At 44.2% G+C, this 20197-nt stretch overlaps 1 protein-coding gene and 1 long non-coding RNA gene across 2 annotated transcripts in view; one reads left to right on the top strand and one right to left on the bottom strand.

The window, feature by feature from the left end:
- The window catches only part of LOC115548796 (uncharacterized), a 49496-nt gene that overhangs the window by 13658 nt on the left and 15641 nt on the right, over positions 1-20197 (top strand). The window lies entirely within an intron of this gene.
- LOC115548797 (uncharacterized) lies at positions 1084-2590 on the bottom strand. The gene is made up of 2 exons (XR_003977645.1): positions 1842-2590; positions 1084-1324 (listed from the first exon to the last, which is right to left on the bottom strand). It is a non-coding gene; the product is annotated as an uncharacterized LOC115548797 (long non-coding RNA).

The raw sequence follows: 20197 nt of genomic DNA, 5'->3' as shown, positions 1-20197 counted from the left end.
TTCTTTATGGAGCATTGAAGGAAACATTTTAGGGACCAAAGCATTAATGCATATTATGCTGATTGAATGAGTTACCTGAAAATAACTTTAATGGGACGTTTAAATATGTAAAGTTGTTTTCCGTAGGCATTCCCTCATTGCTCTACCTTCACGCTATTCATTTCCTGCTACTTTAACCAAGACACGCCTTTTATTTAAAGGTGTAGTGTGTAGTAAGTCCCATCTAGTGGAACAGACTTGGCAGAAACGTTGCATAATAGTCAGAGTTCGAGTTATGATTCCATCTCTGTGGGGGGTCTCTAAAAAAACAAAAACTATAGATGTGCAAGTAAATATAGGCTTTTATTACACGGCTCTTCTCAATATTGTAACGCTCACCCCACGGTGGTGCAGCGTTGAATAAGGACGCAATGTCTGGCTTAGAATCTTGCTCTTTATTTGGCAAATCCCACGGTTGTCTCCGGTCACTGTTTGCTGTGACCACACCGTACATCCAGCCGTAACACAGCTTAACCCCAACAACCACGTCACTTCCGGACCCTGACCCTCACGTTGTTGCCCCCCCCCCCCCCCCCCCTCTCATGAGACAATCCCCCATTAACCTCTACTAATAACATTAGTGCATAACCCAACACATGTGAACATTTGCATAGCTGCTGAACATATAATAACAGAACCACATTAACCCAGTTCGTTACACAGCTCCCCCCCAACAATGTCCCTCACCAGAGGGACTACACAAAGTCTCTGAAACGGGCCGGCCGATGTCCCTGTCTCCGCGGCAGCGTGGGGGACGCAGGTGCTTCTGCCCGGTGGGTGGGGCAACGCCCCTGTGCAGTGAAAGGGGTCTGTGGTGGGAAGGGGGAAGGAGGGATGTGAACAGGGGGTTTAGTCACTGTCTCTGGGGAAGTATGTGCAGGGGAAATGGGTCTTAGATAGGGCTCGTGTGCCCCTGTGTAGCTGTAGCACCCCTGTAAAAGGGTTGAAATTATCATTAAATGAATTAATAATCAGCCGACGCTGTGTCTCTTCTTCATGACATGAGTTAATCTTTTTATATAACAAATTCACCATGGCAATGACACTGTCAAGCTATCTAGTGTTTGTGCAGCTTCCCTGCTTGAAAGGGATTGGTACAGACCATAGGAGGTTTAACTGGGTTCCACTCATGCAATGACCACACCGTTTTCCTTCTTTAACTCCTCTTTACTTTTCTTTTTGTATTTTCACACGTACAGGTAAGTTGTAGCAGGTAGGTATTGTGGGTACAGTTGTAAGTGGGTTGCAAGTGGTAAACTGCTAGGTATACTGCAAGGTAAAAAACCTTTAAAGAAAACCAAAAATAACTACAGTAAATGCAGTGCAGAATGAAATAGTAAATACAAACATGTTTTTCATATATGCATTTAAATACTTATAAATATAAATATATAAATATAAATATTATTAATAGTTTTTAATGTCTAAGCATATTTTTCATGAATTCTGTTTTAAATATATGAAACCATTTCCATTTTTAACTGCTTTAAATATCAATTCATTTTTAAATGCACAAATTAATCTTAACTGTTTTTTTTTATATATATATAATCACTCATTTGAAATGTAAATATAAATAGATCAATAAAGTCAAATAGAAATAACTTTAGCAGTATTCAGATCATTTCTATCAATCTACAGATCAAAAAATAAACCCCATTTGTTTTCAAACAATTTGCAGTCAAACAATCAGGTGGCATCAAACACCAAACAATTGTCCATGCTTAAGCGCACGTTTTAACGTGCGCTACAAGCGGTTGCGCAACATTACAATCCTTACACTAACAAAATCTTTCTCTTACCGGCCGTTTCTCCAGGCTTTTTATGGCTGTACCAGCTCTGCTTTTTCAGCGTTTTCTAGCGCAGCTTTGCTCCTGCTGCTGGACAGAACGCTGTCTGATTTGTTTGCAACTGGCGTTTCCTGAAAGAGTCTCTCTTCCCCTTTCTGTCCTTTCCGGTCAGGTGATGCAATGACGCGGATTTCCCAGGTAACGCTCTGAGGAGGGATTCCCCCAGCTGTCAGTCGGCGCTGCATATTAACCCCTTCATATCCAGCGGGGATTTTCCAAGTTGACTTCACACCTCCCACTCGACCTTCCAGTGGAGACACCTGGGAGGTCGCATGTTACAGGTGCAACTTGGGTCAGATGTTTAGTTCTGTTCTTCGGTGGGAAGCAAGACCACTAGTCGCCTTACGTCTCTGTGAAGAACTGCTGCTGGGATCTTTTCTTTGAATTTCTTAGATGTTCGGTGACTTACTTTTGCTCCGGTAGGCCTTGTGACAGGAACGGGGTAGCTTGGGAAGGTTCTGACATTGACGTCCCTCACAACTCCTTTGCTGTCCGAGTTGACGCTAACCACTCTTGCAATCCTGAACTGACCCCTAAGGGCGTTTTGGTCCGCCATCCAGACGATGTCCCCGACTGCGACATTTCTCTTGGCGGTATGCCATTTGTTCCTTACGAATAAGTTAGGACCAGCAAGTTGACTCCAGTTCCTCCAGAACTTGTTAACTTGCGCTTGCATTTCTTTAAGCCTTTTGTAGGGATAGTCACTGAAGTCAAATGTTCTGACATCTCCACCCTGTGATGCTCGTCCGAGCAGGAGACAGTTAGGAGTGACGAACTGGACGCTGTCTTCTCGGCTCTGTGTCCTGGCGTCAATTGTTCTTTCATTTGCAAGATTGGCAGCCGTGTAGAGAGTTGTTTGGAATTCACTCCAACTTAGGCCGGACTCTCCTCCAAGACTCTGCAGTGCTCTCTTGACAATGCGCACAGCAGCTTCTGCGGCACCATTCCGGTGTGGAGAATCGGCTGGATGAATCTTCCACGACCATTCTGTGCCATCCTTGGCAGCTCTCTCCTCCAGGGTAGCTTTGTCAAGATTGGCAAGGAATCGGTACTGTTCTTCTAGGACTGGCTTAGCCCCAATGAAGTTGGTCCCAGGATCTGACCAGATTTTCTTTGGATGACCTCTTAGTGCTGTGAACCTCTGGTAGGCAAACAGAAAACTCTCTGTGGACTGAGAGTTCACCAGATCGGTGTGAATAGCTCTGGAGGCCATGCAACAAAACACAATTCCCCAAACCTTCAGTGACACTCTTTTCTTTACATCATCCCTGACTTGGTAGGGTCCGAAGAGGTCGACTGTTGTGTAGTGGAATGGGGCAGCTGGTTCTGTCCTCTCTGGAGGTAGATCACCCATTATTTGCTGGTATCTTTTTGCTTTAGTTTTCCTGCAGAACAGGCAGTTTTCAACCGTTTTTTTTTTTTTTTATACTTTATTTTTCGTTTTATATATGTGAACAACAAACAAGCAAACAAACAAACAAAAGAGGGCTAGGACATGACAGTACACACATTTGGAAGCCGGTACAAAAAAGAAAAGCATAGGTGCAATACACAATACAAATATTTCTCACATTGGAATGGAGTGAAATAGAATCAGGAGTCTTTATGTTTGTAGCGATCCCATTTTTTCCAATACTCCTCTCCTTTATCCTTTTGAAGCCGCAGCACAAAAGTCAAATTCTCCATTGCCTGGATAGAGTTTATAATGTTTGTTAAGTGTCTCATGGTAGGAGGATTCTTCTGGAGCCAGCATTTAGTAATTGCTTTTTTACTTGCAACCATGAAAATCTTCAGGAGGTAAGTGTCTCCTTTACTGAGACCTTCAGGGAGTTCTCCAAGATATAAACAGTTAAAAGAAAAGTCAAATATTATGTCCAGAGTCTCCACAATTAACTCTCTCACTTCCCTCCAAAAAGGTATAATACAAGGACAAGACCAAAAAACATGAACATAATCTGCAGAAATCCCACCACACTCCCTCCAGCAGGAAACCTGCGTACCGCAAAATTTTTATGTCTGGTTAGGGGTAATAAAAAATCTTATCAAATTCTTCCAACAAAAATCTCGCCAGAAATAAGAGTTTGTGGAAGTGGATTGATTTTTCCAAATTTGAAGCCACGTTTCTTCTGGAATTACTATATTAGCCTCTTTTTCCCAGCGCTGTCTAATATAATCTGTTGAGTTTTTATTCAATAAAGTAAAGCTTTTGTATAGTTTTCCAGTGATACCTTTGGTACTTTTGGAATCATAAGCTTCTATAAAAATTTGAATTATTTTCGAGGGTTCAGTTAAATTAGGGGTCTTTATTGTTTTCAGAAAAAAGTGGCGGATCTGTAAGTAACGATAAAAATCTTCTTTACCCAACTCATAAGATTGACGCAAATCCTCAAAAGATTTTAGGTTTCCGTTCTTTATTATCCTACAGAAGGAGGTGATTCCTCGCTTAGTCCATTGTTTGTACCTATGGTCCTGTAAAGCTGGAGGGAAGTGTGGATGGAATGCAGGCCAGCTCAACACTCCAATTTCTCTACAGAGCTGATATTTCTTTACTACATCTGACCACATTTTCAGAGAGAAACTAGTACAATGATTATGTAGCTGGTGAACATCATTAAACCTGCCAGGGCAACCCAGAACTGACTGGATAGGTATTTCAATTAAAGATAGCTCAATATCTTTCCACCTAGCTTCATAAGATGGGTTACACCAACATACAAGATACCTCAGCTGAGCTGACAGATAGTAATCTTTAAGACAAGGCAGGGCCATGCCACCCCTCTCCCCCGGCTGTTGTAATGTTGAGTATCTCACCCTTGGTCGTTTATTGTTCCAAATAAATCTTGAAAAATGTTTATCCCACTCTCTGAATTGTTTTGCAGGAATCTCTATTGGAAGTGCTGAAAATAAGTACAATAATCTTGGGAGAATATTCATTTTGATTGTCCGAATTTTACTGCCGAGGTCGAGGGGGAGCAAGCTCCACCTGCCCAGATCATCATATATTTTCTTATTTATCTGTTTATAATTAACATCATATAATTGTAAAAGGTCTTTTGTCAGTGAGACACCAAGATATTTAAGTTGTGATTGGTGCCAATTAAATTGGTGCCTGTCCATCAATTGCTTTGAGGGCGTAAAATGAAAGGTCAAGACTTGGGTTTTTTGTACATTCAGTGTATAACCAGAATATTGCCCATACGTTCCCAGGATGTTCATAAGCAATGGGATACCAGATTCAGGATTTTTAATTGTGACAAGGACGTCGTCCGCATATAGAAAAATTTTGTTCTCTACACTTCCCACATCTATACCCTCCAGAGTAGTCTCTTCTCTGATAGCCTGGGCAAGGGGCTCGATAAAAAAATTAAAAAGTAGTGGACTTAATGGGCAACCTTGCCTACATCCTCGTTGTAGCATTATTTGATTCGAAAGGCTCCCATTAACTTTTATCCTCGCTGTTGGGGAGGAGTACAGCATTCTTATGCATTGTATAAATGAATCACTAAAACCAAATCTTTCCATAACTTGAAATAAGAAATCCCATCCTACCGAATCAAATGCCTTCTCGGCATCAAGGCTGAGAAGGACTGCGCTTGATGTTCCTTTTGTAATTTGATTAATAATGTTTAGGGCTCTTCTAATATTATCGTGTGTTTGCCTATTACTTATAAAACCTGTTTGGTCCTCATTTATCAAGGAAGGCATTATTGTGTTTAATCTTTTAGCCAATATAGCTGCGTACAGTTTATAGTCTATGTTTAAGACACTTATTGGTCTATACCCTTTGCAGTCCATTTTGTCTTTTCCCTCCTTTGGTATTACTGAAATAAATGCCTCGCTCCAAGATGGCGGGAGAGCCCCACCCCTGAGAGTGTAGTTGAAAGAAGCCTTCAGTAAAGGAACCAAGAGTTTTTTCATGTACTTATACCACTCCGGAGGAAATCCGTCACAGCCTGGTGATTTATTGGCTCTAAGATTTGAGATTCCATTATCTATTTCCTCAGTTGAGATTTCACAAATTAACTCCTCGTTTTGGTTTTTACCTATTGAGGGGAGATCTAAAGAAGAGAGAAATGTTTGAATTGTAAGTCTGTCTGATTTGTCTGGCTGTGTGTATAGTAATCTGTAATATTTTTCAAATGCACTCTGAATTTCCTCTAATTTAGTAGTTACCTTATTTGTGATAGGATCCCTAATTTTGTGAATTGAGTTTTCTGCTTGCTGTTTTCTAATTCTCCATGCAAGCATTTTAGACGCTTTAGGCCCTGCCTCATAATATCGCTGTTTCATCGACCGCTTTTTGAGCAATTCTCCGACCTTTCACGACCCATGCTCTTCTTCTCATCTTGAGCAAGGTCCCGGCCACTCCATCGTGGTTCTCCTCGTGGGCTTCTCGTGCTAACAGTGTCGACACCCAGGCTTCGTAAGGCAAGATGGGGACAGCAACTTTATCTTCATTGAAGATCTGCACACGACCCCCACAGACCAACAATCCAGTCTCTTGGTCTCTGTACACCACCAGCCTGTCTGTGGTTGTGCTTGGGAAGAATGCACTTTGCTGTGCCGCAAGGAAGATGTCTTTTAGGGCGTCTTCCCTCTCTGTCACTGAGATGACTTTTGAAAACGACACTGCCTCCCACTTTGGATTGTTTGCAGTTCGCTTGTTCCCTTTCATGAACGATGAATGATCGTTGCTGCTCTCCGGATCCAGGCGACTGTTTTGACAAGTCGGCTTAGGTTACTGAACCGCTTGACATCCACCAGTTCTTGGACAGTTGATCCTGCTGGTGGCCTCTTTGGTTGTGTTTGGGTCTGAGTTGGTTCCTGGTCTTGCTTTAGTTCAGAAGGCTTCTGCATGTCAGTATCCTTTGGATCCGGCAGCAGTTGTGCCTTGGCTTGTGCTCGGGTCAGTGCAGCAACAAAGGCTTTCTTCTGTAATCTGTTGACACCGTCTCTGGCAGCCATCACCAACTCTTTGGCAGATTTAACTGGCCACTCCCCCACTGGTAGCTTCAAGAATGTTGGTCCGTTCTGCCATTCTGAACTTTCATCCAGGTCTTGAGGACTGGCCCCTCTGGTTATGATATCAGCAATATTGAGAGGACCAGGAATCCACCACCAATCTCGGATTGCTGTTGTGTTCTGGATCTCGCCGATCCTGTTTGCAAAGAAGGTTTGATAACCATAGCTCTCCCTTTGGATTGCACCGAGAACTGTTTGGCTGTCAATGATATGGAACCACTTGTCAACTCGGATCTTGCTGTGCTGTTCGAAGTACTTTTTGAGCCGTGAGGCAAACACTGCTCCGCACATCTCTGCTTTGACAGCATCACCTTTGTGGTCTAAAGGAGTTAGCTTTGCCTTGGACTCCACTAGAGTGACGACTGGGCCCTGCTCAGTGTTCCACCGGAGGTGCATCACTGCGCCGTAGGCCTGCTCACTTCCATCTGAGAATGTTATTGCCCAAGGTTCTCCACTGAAGCTTGGAGGCATTATGGCCCTGGTGAATGTAATCCACCCGAGTTGCACATACTCTTCGAAGAGCCGGACTGCATCTTCTCTGAGGCTGTCTGACAATGCTGTGTCCCAGGTGTCTTTGACAGGGCAGTCGACACTCTTTGCCTCCTGGAATGCTCTCCGCACAAGGATGGCACCCTTTTGCTTGGCAGGAGTCACCAGGCCAACTGGATCATATAACCCTGAGACTTGACTCAGGAGGTCCCTTCTTGTCAAAGGGTTGGGGGTCTGCGCTCTTACTTGGTCTAGTAGAAGGTCTTGGCCAAGTCGCATCTTCTGCTTTCTCTTTGAGAAGTTTATGGATGACATGACATGGAGCTTATCCTCTTCCACGAGGTAACCTAGACCAAGTGCTTTGTTCTCGTCATCCCTCATTTGATTCGGGAGAACCATGTTGTTACCTTTGGTCTCGCTCGCATCGTCTTTCACCTTCCTCCCACTTTGGCCTGAGAAGACCCAAGGCTTCAACAGGAAACCTCCAGCTTTCAGGATTAGCTCCACATTCGCTGTGATGGTTTTCAGTTTCTCAAGGTCATTGTGAGATGTTAGGATGTCGTCGACATAGCTGTCATTATGAAGTACTCCTCGCTCCTCTTCGAGGTGGGCAAAGGAAGGTAGGTTGGCTGTTTCTCGCATTGCGAGCTGTGCAATGCAGCCTGCCGGTTTATCACCAATGTTGACTCTGGTGATAGCGTACTCCTCCATCTCCTCCTCTTCTGAGTCTCGCCAGAGGAACCTGTGGAGGTGCATCTCACGGTCTTCCAACCATACTGAGTTGTACATTTTTTTGATGTCCCCTAAGGCAGCGTTGGTTCCCCCTCTGAACCTCAGGAGGACAGCACGTATCTGGTTGAGGACGTCTGGCCCCTTCATCAGTAGGTCGTTCATGCTGGTTCCTTTGAACTTTTGACTGCTATTCCAGACGAGTCTTACCGGGGTTGTTACAGAGTGTGGGTTTGGTGCTATAAGGTGACTTACAAACCATACTGGTCCCTTCCAGGTAATGATCTGTTCTTCAGTCAACTTGACTGCAGCTCCTCTTTCCACCATGTCATGCACCTGAGCTTTGTAAGCAGACTTCCACTCTGGTGCTTTGGCTAGCTGCTTCTCTGTCCTCAGGAATGTTGCTTCCACTGCTCCTCTGTTGTTCGGCAGTGAGGCTGGATCCTCTAGCCAGGGATACTTTGCGTGCCAATGTGGTTGTCTGCTGTGATCATCGCTCATGACATACGTGAGTCCTTCTTTTACCACCTCAAGCTCCCTTTCTTCTGCAATGGTCATTTCTTTGCCACCGGGCTGGCAATTTCCGCAACGGCAGCCGCCGCATCTGGGCTCGCATGCGGCGCCAATGCTATCCCAGTGCCACCACTCCAGGAAGCTTTGTTTGCTGGTTGAAGCGGTTGATCCTTGTATTTCGAATACTTCTTTGTTTGAGATGTTCTGTTCTGGACTGTACGTGAGCTCTTCATATTTCACAGCTGCCGCTCTCATTGATCTTGCAAAATGCGTCTTTGACATGTGGGCTGACACTTCAACCTCCTCGAACAGTTTGGGGTGGGTTCCTCCAACCGTTTTCCCGAGGGGTCCATCCCACAGTACAAGGTCCCCCACAACTTTGACTCTCTGTGGAGCTAGTCGGCCTTCTCTGTGGCTAATGAGAAGCTCCACCTCTTTGGGCCTCACAAGCTCATCAAGAGGTACATCTGGGAAGAATGGCTGCAGTTGTCCAGGTGTTACACTTTTGTGGACATCTGCGATGTTCTCAAGCCCATAGCAAACCAATTGATGTGCTCTCAGTGTGTCCTTGGAAGTGGATACACGGATTTTGAGGAGATAGCGCTTTGTCTTTACTTGGACCTTCATTCCGGCTACTCCATGGACAATGAGTATGATGTCTTCACTCTTCAGATTCAGACGGCTTGCTGCTCTGTGAGTGATGTAATTGGTGTCAGATGCTAAGTCGATGAGTGTTCCGACTTTCTCTCCGGCGTTAGCTGTGACGACGAGTAGCATCATGATCACTGGAAGCTCCTGCATCCCGCTTTTTTCAAGTAGACCTTGCTGGTCATTTGAAGTTGTGAAGACTCTGGAGGCAACGTTTGAGAAGACCTCCCTGAACTGCTTTGCTAGGTCGGGTGGGAGATTTTTGATGAAATCCTCTTGACCCTCTGTGTACTTCCTTCTGCCTTTATCCTTTTCCGACTTGTCAGACTTCTTTGACATAGATTTAGGACAGAGGTAGAAGTGATGCTCAGCCTGTTCTTCTCTGCAGTCTTGATTTTTGCATAGAAAGCCAGGTTTGCAGGATGACCGGTCATCGTGAACCTCAAGGCATCTTGTACACGCTCCCAACTTCTTTACTGAAGACTTCCTTTCGGCTGCAGTCAGAGCCTTGAATTGCTTGCAGAAGTAGAGTTTTCTCTTGTGTTTGGCATCACCACAGACTACACAGCCTTGGTCATCAGCTGACTTTGTAGACTTGGTTCTTGCACTTTTCTGCTCAATCCTGTTGTCTCTCCAACTTGGCTTACTTGGCTCCTCATCTCGTAGCTGCTCAAGCTCCTCATAGATAGCTTCTTGCTTCTGGAGGAATGCCAAGAGATGATCAAACCGTTTGTCTGGCGTTACTCCATTATTTGGATCGGCTACATAGACAAGCCACTCTTTTTTGAGGGATTCAGGGAGTTTACTCTCGATTGATTTTGTTACAAGGGGATTCTTTATGGCGCCTGTGTCTCCGAGGTCACTCAGGTCCCCGAGTGCTTTCTCCACGGCTTGAATCAACTCCACAATTTTCCTTGGTTGACTACTTTTGACAGATGGCATCTTCTGTAGGTCTTCCACTATTTCAATGGCGATAGCCGTTCGACTTCCATAGCGGTTCTCCAAGACGCGGAGAATGTCATCTGCAGTGTTATAGGTGGTCAGGCGAAGGTCTTTTTTGAACTTGTCATCGAGACTGTCGAGTAACTGTATCTTTTTCACTTCTTTGGAGCCGGTTACTTCTCCCTGTTTTTGGAGCGACTCCCAGTCCCTTCTCCACCGGTGAAAATCACGCTTGTAGCCAGAGAATCTCGGGAGAGCTGTGGGTTTCAGCTTAATGGTTGGAGTAAAGTTGTGATTGCTGGCAGTGTTAGTTGTGTTTTCCGGTAGTCTTGCCGTTATGAAGTCAGCCTTTCTAGAAACCAGCCTGGTTGACTGGTGTTCCAGCTCTTTCAGCCGACCACGGAACTCTGGTTGGTCTTCCACCGGAACCCACTGCTGCCATTTGCAGTGCGCTTTCTTTGCGGAAACCACAAGTGTTTTCAGGTGAGTGAGCCTAAATTCATAGGCGTCAAGGTTGCTGTCGGTATGTACTCTTCCAACACGATCAGCTTCAGCTTCTGCTAGTTCTACAGCTGTGCGCAGTTCATCTCCAAACTTTGTCCAGAGTGCTTTTCCAAGTAGCTCTTCAACTTCCTTCAGCTTCTGATTACCTTCACTGATGGTCTTAGCTATGTCAGCGCTTTGCTGTTCGGTCAGCTTAACTGATCCTCCTTCATCCAGCTTTGCCTCCTCTTCTTCAATGACACCTGCCATGACTTCGTCATTGGTTTCCATGATTTTCTCGGCTGCAATGGTGATTTTACTGAAGCTATCTCGGAGCTGGTCTTCTGACATGCTGTCGTGAGTTCTGATGATATTGTTCCTTAGTCGTGTGAAGGATCGTTTGGCTACTGTCCGCTCACTTTTGAGCTGCTCAATGGTTTCAGCCATGTTGGATGTTTTTGGTCCACCTGCTGTTTGCAGGGTGCTTTTATTTTTTCCAGGTCACTGTTTTCACTGTTCCAGCTTACAGTCCCGTTTTTTTTACTGTCTCACTGTTCCAGCTTACAGCGTTTTTTTACTGTCAAGCTATCTAGTGTTTGTGCAGCTTCCCTGCTTGAAAGGGATTGGTACAGACCATAGGAGGTTTAACTGGGTTCCACTCATGCAATGACCACACCGTTTTCCTTCTTTAACTCCTCTTTACTTTTCTTTTTGTATTTTCACAGGTACAGGTAAGTTGTAGCAGGTAGGTATTGTGGGTACAGTTGTAAGTGGGTTGCAAGTGGTAAACTGCTAGGTATACTGCAAGGTAAAAAACCTTTAAAGAAAACCAAAAATAACTACAGTAAATGCAGTGCAGAATGAAATAGTAAATACAAACATGTTTTTCATATATGCATTTAAATACTTATAAATATAAATATATAAATATAAATATTATTAATAGTTTTTAATGTCTAAGCATATTTTTCATGAATTCTGTTTTAAATATATGAAACCATTTCCATTTTTAACTGCTTTAAATATCAATTCATTTTTAAATGCTCAAATTAATCTTAACTGTTTTTTTTTTATATATATATAATCACTCATCTGAAATGTAAATATAAATAGATCAATAAAGTCAAATAGAAATAACTTTAGCAGTATTCAGATCATTTCTATCAATCTACAGATCAAAAAATAAACCCCATTTGTTTTCAAACAATTTGCAGTCAAACAATCATGTGGCATCAAACACCAAACAATTGTCCATGCTTAAAGGTTGGGTAGGTGATTCGCTTTTTTGGCCATTTTTGCAAAATTACTTGAAATCCTTATCATAACCCGCTTACAGCCACTGAGTTAGAAGTACTGACATGAAAATTAAACAAGTCAATCATCTGTGGAACGGGCAGGGCTCGAAAAACTCCAGCCAATCATTTCCATTGCCACCGAGTTGCATTGGACAGTAAGTACGTCAATCAAACGGTCGTACTGCACTCCCCCTCCCCCGCGCCCCGCGCGCGACCCCTTCGTGCAGTACTCGTGACCCAGAGCTCGTGACCCAGAGCAAGCTCCTGTTTGTTGTTATCCTGCGGTAGCTACTGGAACTAGTTAATCCACATTTGGACCTAGCAGTAGAAGACAATTTCCATGGCAGACAAGACGCCACCATCCCTACCACCACCACCAGCAAAGAGAAGGAAAACTCTTTTTCAGAGAGTAATTGATAATAAAAACGCTGAAAGAGAAAAACTGAAATCAAGAATAATCCTAGGCGCTGCTTTCGAACGTTGGCGGCAACTGAAGGACGAGAAGGGTCTAAAAACCGATGCTTGTGTGGCGGTTGACCTAGTTTCAAAGTTTATACCGTTTATACTCGGTAATACCGGTGTGGAGACGAGTGTATTACTCGGTGTGAAAATGTCCACACCGCGGCAACCCTAGTGAAAACCAGGACTTCCAATACAATTATATGAAACAAACATACTAAAAATAGTAATGATTTATGTGACCGTTTAATGTTTATAACATCTGGTGCAACCATAGCAGCGAGAACGTATTCTCAGCAGGGGGTGCTGGGAAAAAAAAAACTCAGCCTGCACTAGACTCGCAACTCGTTACATTGATAAAAAAAAGATGTATAGCAGCGCAGCTCAATTACACCAGTGCATGCGCGCACAGTTGAAAATCGATCGTTCACATCCAGCTGTTCACAGAACAAGTTTAGCGCACCACCGCTACCCTCACACTTTTTCATATAACCTTTTTTCAGCACTAGGTCATATGAGCATTAAATAAATGCTGCGTCTCAAAATGCCTTGGACAGCAGCGAGGATGACTCGCTTTGCCACGGGCCGAAACAGTTCGGAGCGACCACAGCCAGAGCGAACACAGCGGGGCAGAGGAATAGTCTTTGGTGTACACATCATCACGGCCTATTTGCACTACTGTTTAGTGGCAAGGCAGTGTTTTATTCGATGCCTTTTTATTTTCGTATATTATTTCAATGAATACAATTTATTTATTCATAAAAACCGGATCTGGTCTTCAAATCTTTTTTCCAAATATAGGTCGTCTTACAATGGGGTTTGTGTTTATATTCGGACCAATACGTTACAGCGGGCGCTCACATGACGTTGAGCATTTCCTGGTGCATAATGTGACGCTTCAGAACCTAAAATCCCGTTTCTCCCCGTTGACACGACAACACATAACCGGCGTTTTCAGAAATCTCCACTTTGGCCGGAGTTTTTAGAAATGATCGTTTTCTGTGATAAGACAGGGCCTCGGACAGGGGGTGTTGCAGCACCTACTTCCCGCGGTACTGGGTGCAACTTACAGCTGAATGTAGTGCCATGTTGTTAAACGAAAACCTACGCTAGCCTGGCTCGCTCTCGCGCATCTCTGTTCGCGCTCGTGCATGATTGCGCGTCCAGGTACTTGGAATGGGTGGAGTCAGAGTCAGCGTTGAAGGAGAGGGGGTAGGACCATTTGAGTTGTGTATTTTCAAAATCTGCTGGCGTTTCGCAAATCACCTACCCAACCTTTAAGCGCACGTTTTAACGTGCGCTACAAGCGGTTGCGCAACATTACAATCCTTACACTTACAAAATCTTTCTCTTACCGGCCGTTTCTACAGGCTTTTTATGGCTGTAGGCCTACCAGTGCTGCTTTTTCAGCGTTTTCTAGCGCAGCTTTGCTCCTGCTGCTGGACAGAACGCTGTCTGATTTGTTTGCAACTGGCGTTTCCTGAAAGAGTCTCTCTTCCCCTTTCTGTCCTTTCCGGTCAGGTGATGCAATGACGCGGATTTCCCAGGTAACGCTCTGAGGAGGGATTCCCCCAGCTGTCAGTCGGCGCTGCATATTAACCCCTTCATATCCAGCGGGGATTTTCCAAGTTGACTTCACAGACACATTCACAATAATCAATTTCACATTCTTCCATATACATTCACAATTATTTAGCAGCATCATGTCAACAACACTACTATAATAACCCGGTTTCCATTTTATCAACTATTCCAAAATAACATTCATCAGAAAATATCCGTAGCCTCAATTATATCAACTGTACCAAGTACCATTGATTCTATAACTTTGGCATCATACTCATGAACATTAGTAAAGGCACTAGCCCATTAAAGAAGGCACTTAAGTATAGGTTCAACACTGCAAGTGTTACAATACCCGAACAAAATAATTAAGTGCAGCAAATGCTCTTAAATGCAATGCTACATCATGTATTGTTCAATTTTAACTAATATTATAAATGCATTACTAATCAAACTGTTTTTATCCCTTTTAACCCTAAGTTATTCTATTTATATTCTACATGACCCCTTTATTCTTTAAAGAATTGCTCATTCTCTTTTAAATGCAACAGTGCTTTTAGCTTCCACTTGACAAATGTATTTAGCTTGTAGCATACTCATGACCTTCACATTGTACTTATACCCAACCAAAATGGATTAAATGCATGTAAACCAGGCCTACACGCCATGCAGCGACGCACCACACTGTATTGTGAAAGATGGCGCCGGCAACCATGTGGTTCTCAAACAATCATCTTTTGAGCTGAATAAACCCTCTAACATGACCATTTCAAAATGCTGATGCACTTCAATACATTCCCCATTATGCCCAACACATATATAATCGACCGTGAGCCATCTGTTATCAGTATTTACCTGTAAAAGGGTTGAAATGATCATTAAATTAATTAATAATCAGCCGACGCTGTGTCTCTTCTTCATGACATGAGTTGATCTGAAGAGCAAACACACTGCGCCCCCTACAGACCTGATGCAGACCAGAACAATTGGTCGCCGGCTCACCAAAATACACTGATCACAGGATGATAGATCAATCATGTACTGTTTTAGACCATAGAATCCTATAAACTGTTAGAAAACAAAGTCACAATGATACACAAAATAGGGAAATAATGAGAATGCCTTATGACGAAAATAAACACATTAAATAAATACCTTTGACTCAAAATAATAGCTTGTAAACCGTTTTTTTGCATCAATCAATATTATTATAAAAATCAAAATATATTCAGCCTACTACATAGCCACGTGCAGCGGTTGCGCCATTGCCCCTCCAGGTGGGCGCTTGGGGAAGGGAGGGAGTCCCCTCTGCACGGGGCCAACCTGTTTCTGTGGAGCGCAACCTTCTTTCTCTTTCCTGGCAGCTGGACCCAGTACACTACTTCACCCAGCCACTCCACCACCTGACAAGGCCCCTCCCAATGACAGTCCAACTTGGGGCACTGTCCCTTCTATCTGCGGGGGCGGTACACACCCACACCAGCTCTCCAGCTTGGAAGTATCTTCTCTTCGACATTATGTTGTAGTTCATTTTTTGTTTCGTGCCCGCTTTCTCCAGCTGGTCTCAGGCAAAGATATGGGCGGGCTCCATCCGATCCTGGAGTCTTCCGGTTGTACCCTCCCCGGAGGAACAGCAGGGGTTTCAGGGGGCTTGCCAAAGGCCACCTCTACTGGCGTCCGTAGCTTCCGCCCCAACATGAGGAGGGCAGGCGTGCATGAGGTGGACTCCAGAACAGCAGACCTGTAGGCCATGAGGACGAAGGGCAGGTGCGTGTCCCAGTCCCATTTGTGCTCTGCGGTGAGGATTGCCAGCTGCTTTCCCAGGGTCCTATTGGACCTCTTGACGAAGCCATCGCTCTGGGGCTGCAGGGCTGTGGTCCGGGTCTTATGCATGCTTGTGTGCTCACACATGGCGGCAAAGACCCGCGACCCAAAGTTCCTCCCTTGATCACTGTGGATGGTTTCTGCCACCCCGAACCTGCTGAACATGCCCTCTACCAGAGCGTCAATCACGTCTCTGCTTCCTGATCTGGTATTGCGTACGCCTCAGGCCATTATGTAAAATAGTTAATGGCGACCAAAACGTATCGGTTGCCTGTGTCCATGCGGGGAAATGGGCCCACGACGTCCACAGCCACTCTTTCCATGGGAGCCGCCACCGGCTGTTGATGTAGTTGTGCGCGAGACTGATCTGGGGGGCCCTAGTAGGCCGCCGAAGAGGTCGCAGCGGCGGAAAAGTCCTCTACTTCCCTTCTGACCAGCCCCAAGTAAAACCCCTGACGAAGCCGGCTGAGTATTTTTGCTACTCCGAAGTGCCCCGCTCCTGCGGTCCCATGGGATGCTCTCAGCACAGCATCTCTCAGTGAACTGGGGACTATCACCTGCCACCTTTCTTCTCCCTTAGCAGGTTCCTTCCAGGCTCTCTGCAGTACTCCTTCCCTCACTCTCAGTGCCTCAAACATAGTCCCGATGCCTTTTGTTGCAGTGGAGCCCCCAGTCAACTCCTCCCAGGTGGTCAGGCCACCACTCTCTCTCTCTCTCTGGCCCCGCCTGAGCCAGCACTGCACCCTTGCCCATGTCGCTGGCATCTGTGTCCAGAGTAAACTGTAACCCGGGGTCCGGGGGGGTGAGGATGGGGGCCTCCGCCAGTGCCTTCTGGAGGGAGTTGAAGGCTTGTTGGCACTGTGGCGTCCAGGTGAAGTCCCTGTCCTTCTGCAGCAGGTGGTGCAGGGGGGCTGCTGTGCAGGAGAAACCTCAGTGTCTATTTTGTGTTGGACCAGGTGTGTCAGGCCCACTTCCTTGTCTGTTAGTGTAAACATTTCTGTAAATTCAGACCACGCCGTACATCCAACCGTAATACTGCTTAACCCCAACCAACACGTCACTTCCGGACCCTGACCCTCACGTTGTCGTCCCCCCCTCTCGCAAGACAATCTCCCATTAGCGCATTACCAAGGGCGTAACTTTGGGTCTACCATTGGGGGGGTTAAACTCGCGGCATATTTATTTATTTATTTAATCAATCATCTTCTTGTGTAAGGGTGTGTGTATGTGTGTGTACAGTACAGGAGTGCACGCTCAAAAGGAGTGGTGTAACCTCTGAACTAGCCCACAGGAGCTAGCAGTCAATGGATGACATCTCTAAGTAAATTAATGCATTCCCTCAAAAAACTGTATGTGTGACTGTATGGGAGCAAACAGCAATTTGGTCTCTGTACTCACATTGCATTTTACCCACCCATAACCGAGTACGTTTGAGGCAGTGGGTTCTAGAATCTTAGTTTGAGGACGTCTATCGATGCCATTACAACGTAGCCTATGCTAATCATATAAAGTTCACATAGTTAGCTAGCTAGCTCTTACAAAGCGGGAAATAAATATCTGGCATGAAACAGGAATTATTCAGATCGTCTGGTTTTACTGCACATAGCACACCAACGATACTGTTTGAATGTGAAATTATGCTCTCCATCGAAAATTATTTTGTTTCTCCACTGATACCTCTTTATTCTGAGGGTTTGTATGGGGAAAGTGAAGGTCCCTCTCCACTTTAAATGGAGGCGTAAACTATCCAGGTTGTAACTGCCTCTGTGTCAGTCAGCGCAGTATTTCTGAGTTATTTATTTTGGTAGGAACCAAAGTTCTCTAAGGCGGAACCTTTGTTTTTGTATCGCCCGTTTCCGTCAGGACATACTTTAGCGTAACACTCATCAAAAAAGTCCGCTGATTTAGTACATGTTTTTCAGTGCTGATGCATCTGCAAAATAGCTCTTAGCATCAAGATAAACAATCCTACAGAGTAATGCCAAGCTACACAACTTTCCTCATGCAATGCAGCTACTAAGGTATGTTTTGCTGACGTTTTTTGTGTGTGTTTTCTGTTCTTGTTTGTATTAAATTGTTTTTATACAGCTAAGGGCTAACACCGTTAAGGGCTAACGCATGTTGGGCTTAGTTAGATTGGTCTTTGTGTTTTGTTGTATTATATGTAACCAAAGTGTATTGTGTATACATTAGCCTAATTGAAAGTGACGACATTACCAGGACAATGTTGGGATATTACTGTATGGCTTGTTATTATTTTGACTAGTGATTATTGTATTTGTGTATTATGTTTTTTGATTACAGTTTTCACGGTTTGGATGAACCAAATAAATCCTGCCAGTAAACAAAAAGGAAACTCGTTGCTGTCGTTTGTACTGAGGGAATTATACAGGTAGTGAACAAATATAGATTGGATGATAACACCTAACTTAACAATACGGGTATTTACCTCCTTATCGTCAGGATTTTTACTCCTTTTGGCTCCTTTGACGACCAACAATTAAAAATTGTTGTCTGGCCCTGGCTGCCTTTCAGTGTCCTTTTCATATCCATTCATGTACAGTTAGCATTAGTCTTCTTTTACTATTCATCCCAGCGACCTTGCGAAATAGTTCGGGTAATACCAAGTAGTCGGTGGGCTGGGGGGGGGGGGGGGGGGGGTACATTACAGATGATCAAAACATGATACTATCTTGCTGACAAATTAAATTAATAAAGAAAACGAACAAGGTATTAATTCAGAATATTTCATTTTTTTGTTCATCTGAATTATGTGTGATGACATTGAGGGGGTTATATTAGCTGGATCTGATTATTGAGGGGGTTATAACCCCTCTAACCCCCCCGTAAATTACGCCTATGCGCATTACCCAACACATGTGAACATTTGCATAGCTGCTGAACGCATAATTACAGAACCACATTAACCCAGTTCGTTACAATACTGTGGAACGCTCCGTTCACTTGCATGGACCTTCCCGACTCCCGGCGGTGAATTATTTTCCGATAATTGACAGTTGCTAAGCATATAATGACCTCTGTCAAGGAAAGTGGATTTTTTTGCCTCTGAATCACGTCTTTTGTACCACTCCGCAAGTAACCTATCAACCCCAGCGTATTCGGTTGCTAAGCGACGTCAACGTCCTTGGCGGACTACGAATGGTAACAAATAAATTGTATCTTCACACACTGTGTGAAGTTATTCTTTCATTTTGGCAAGTAGCCAAGTAATAAGAGGGATATGAATTATACCTTGTTAATTAAATGGGTGCGCGCATTACGGCTATGTAATGCTGAGTGTAACACTTGCGCACGCACACAGACACACATAGGCCTATTGTATGCATACAAACTGATCTTTTCATTTTTGGTTGAAGATATTGTTTTTGGCTACAGCCCAGCCCAGGCTACCCACTTTATACAGAGGGAGAATGAATAGGCTACTTGAACAAACTAAAATCCATCTCTTACCATTACGCAGACAAAATAGACCAAACTGGTCAGTTTACAACAGGATGTGGTCGTGGTCCAGGAACCCATGATGCTGACGTCCAGTGGTTATTTTTAATCCATTACTGACGGACGGGATGGGGTCAAATTTCTCTATAGGAGGTCCATTTAATTCCACGAACAACAATGCATTGAGGCTCATGGCACGTAGTTTGTTTCTAATCTGATCATCAGTGTCATTGCTTGCCGAAAAAAAAACTTTCACAATGCGCAGAGGTCGGTAGAATAGTGTTGCTTGCAATAATAAGACTCTTCAATGTATTCCCCTGATGTCCCTGCGACTTCCAGTCTCGCAGGGACATCGGCTTCAGTGGCCGACTCTCTGATAAGTTTTGCAAGCATCCCCACCTCACGTTCTCCAAAGAGAACTAGGTCAGTTCTCTCTTTGGGCCAGAAGTGCTGATCCATTGGCTTCAACATGATCACTAGATCACGGTCAGGGAGACGTTTAGTGAGATTGTCAACAAGATAAAATATTCATCAAGCTCAACGAAACACCAGGACAAGCCAAAGTATTACTCATTAGGGAACTGGATGAACTGAATGCATACCAATAAGATACACCACAACAAGGTAATGGAATTCACAATTCACCATGACAATTCCTGACAATAAACGTATTTCTCTAACAGAGCTAGAAACCTTTGTACATACAGAGCATAACGCACAAGACATAGAAAATGACATTGATCAATGTCATCACATGAAAACAACTTACTTAACAATATCAATACCAGCTGCAGTTATTACACAGATGAGCAATTTAATATACATGTCAATTATCCACTTTAATAGCAGGAGTCTATATGCTAACTTCCACAGGATAAAAGA

Source organism: Gadus morhua, chromosome 8 (genome assembly GCF_902167405.1).
Source record: "Gadus morhua chromosome 8, gadMor3.0, whole genome shotgun sequence".
In the NCBI taxonomy this organism is placed as follows: Eukaryota; Metazoa; Chordata; class Actinopteri; order Gadiformes; family Gadidae; genus Gadus; species Gadus morhua.
This window is presented reverse-complemented; position numbering and strand designations above follow the sequence as displayed.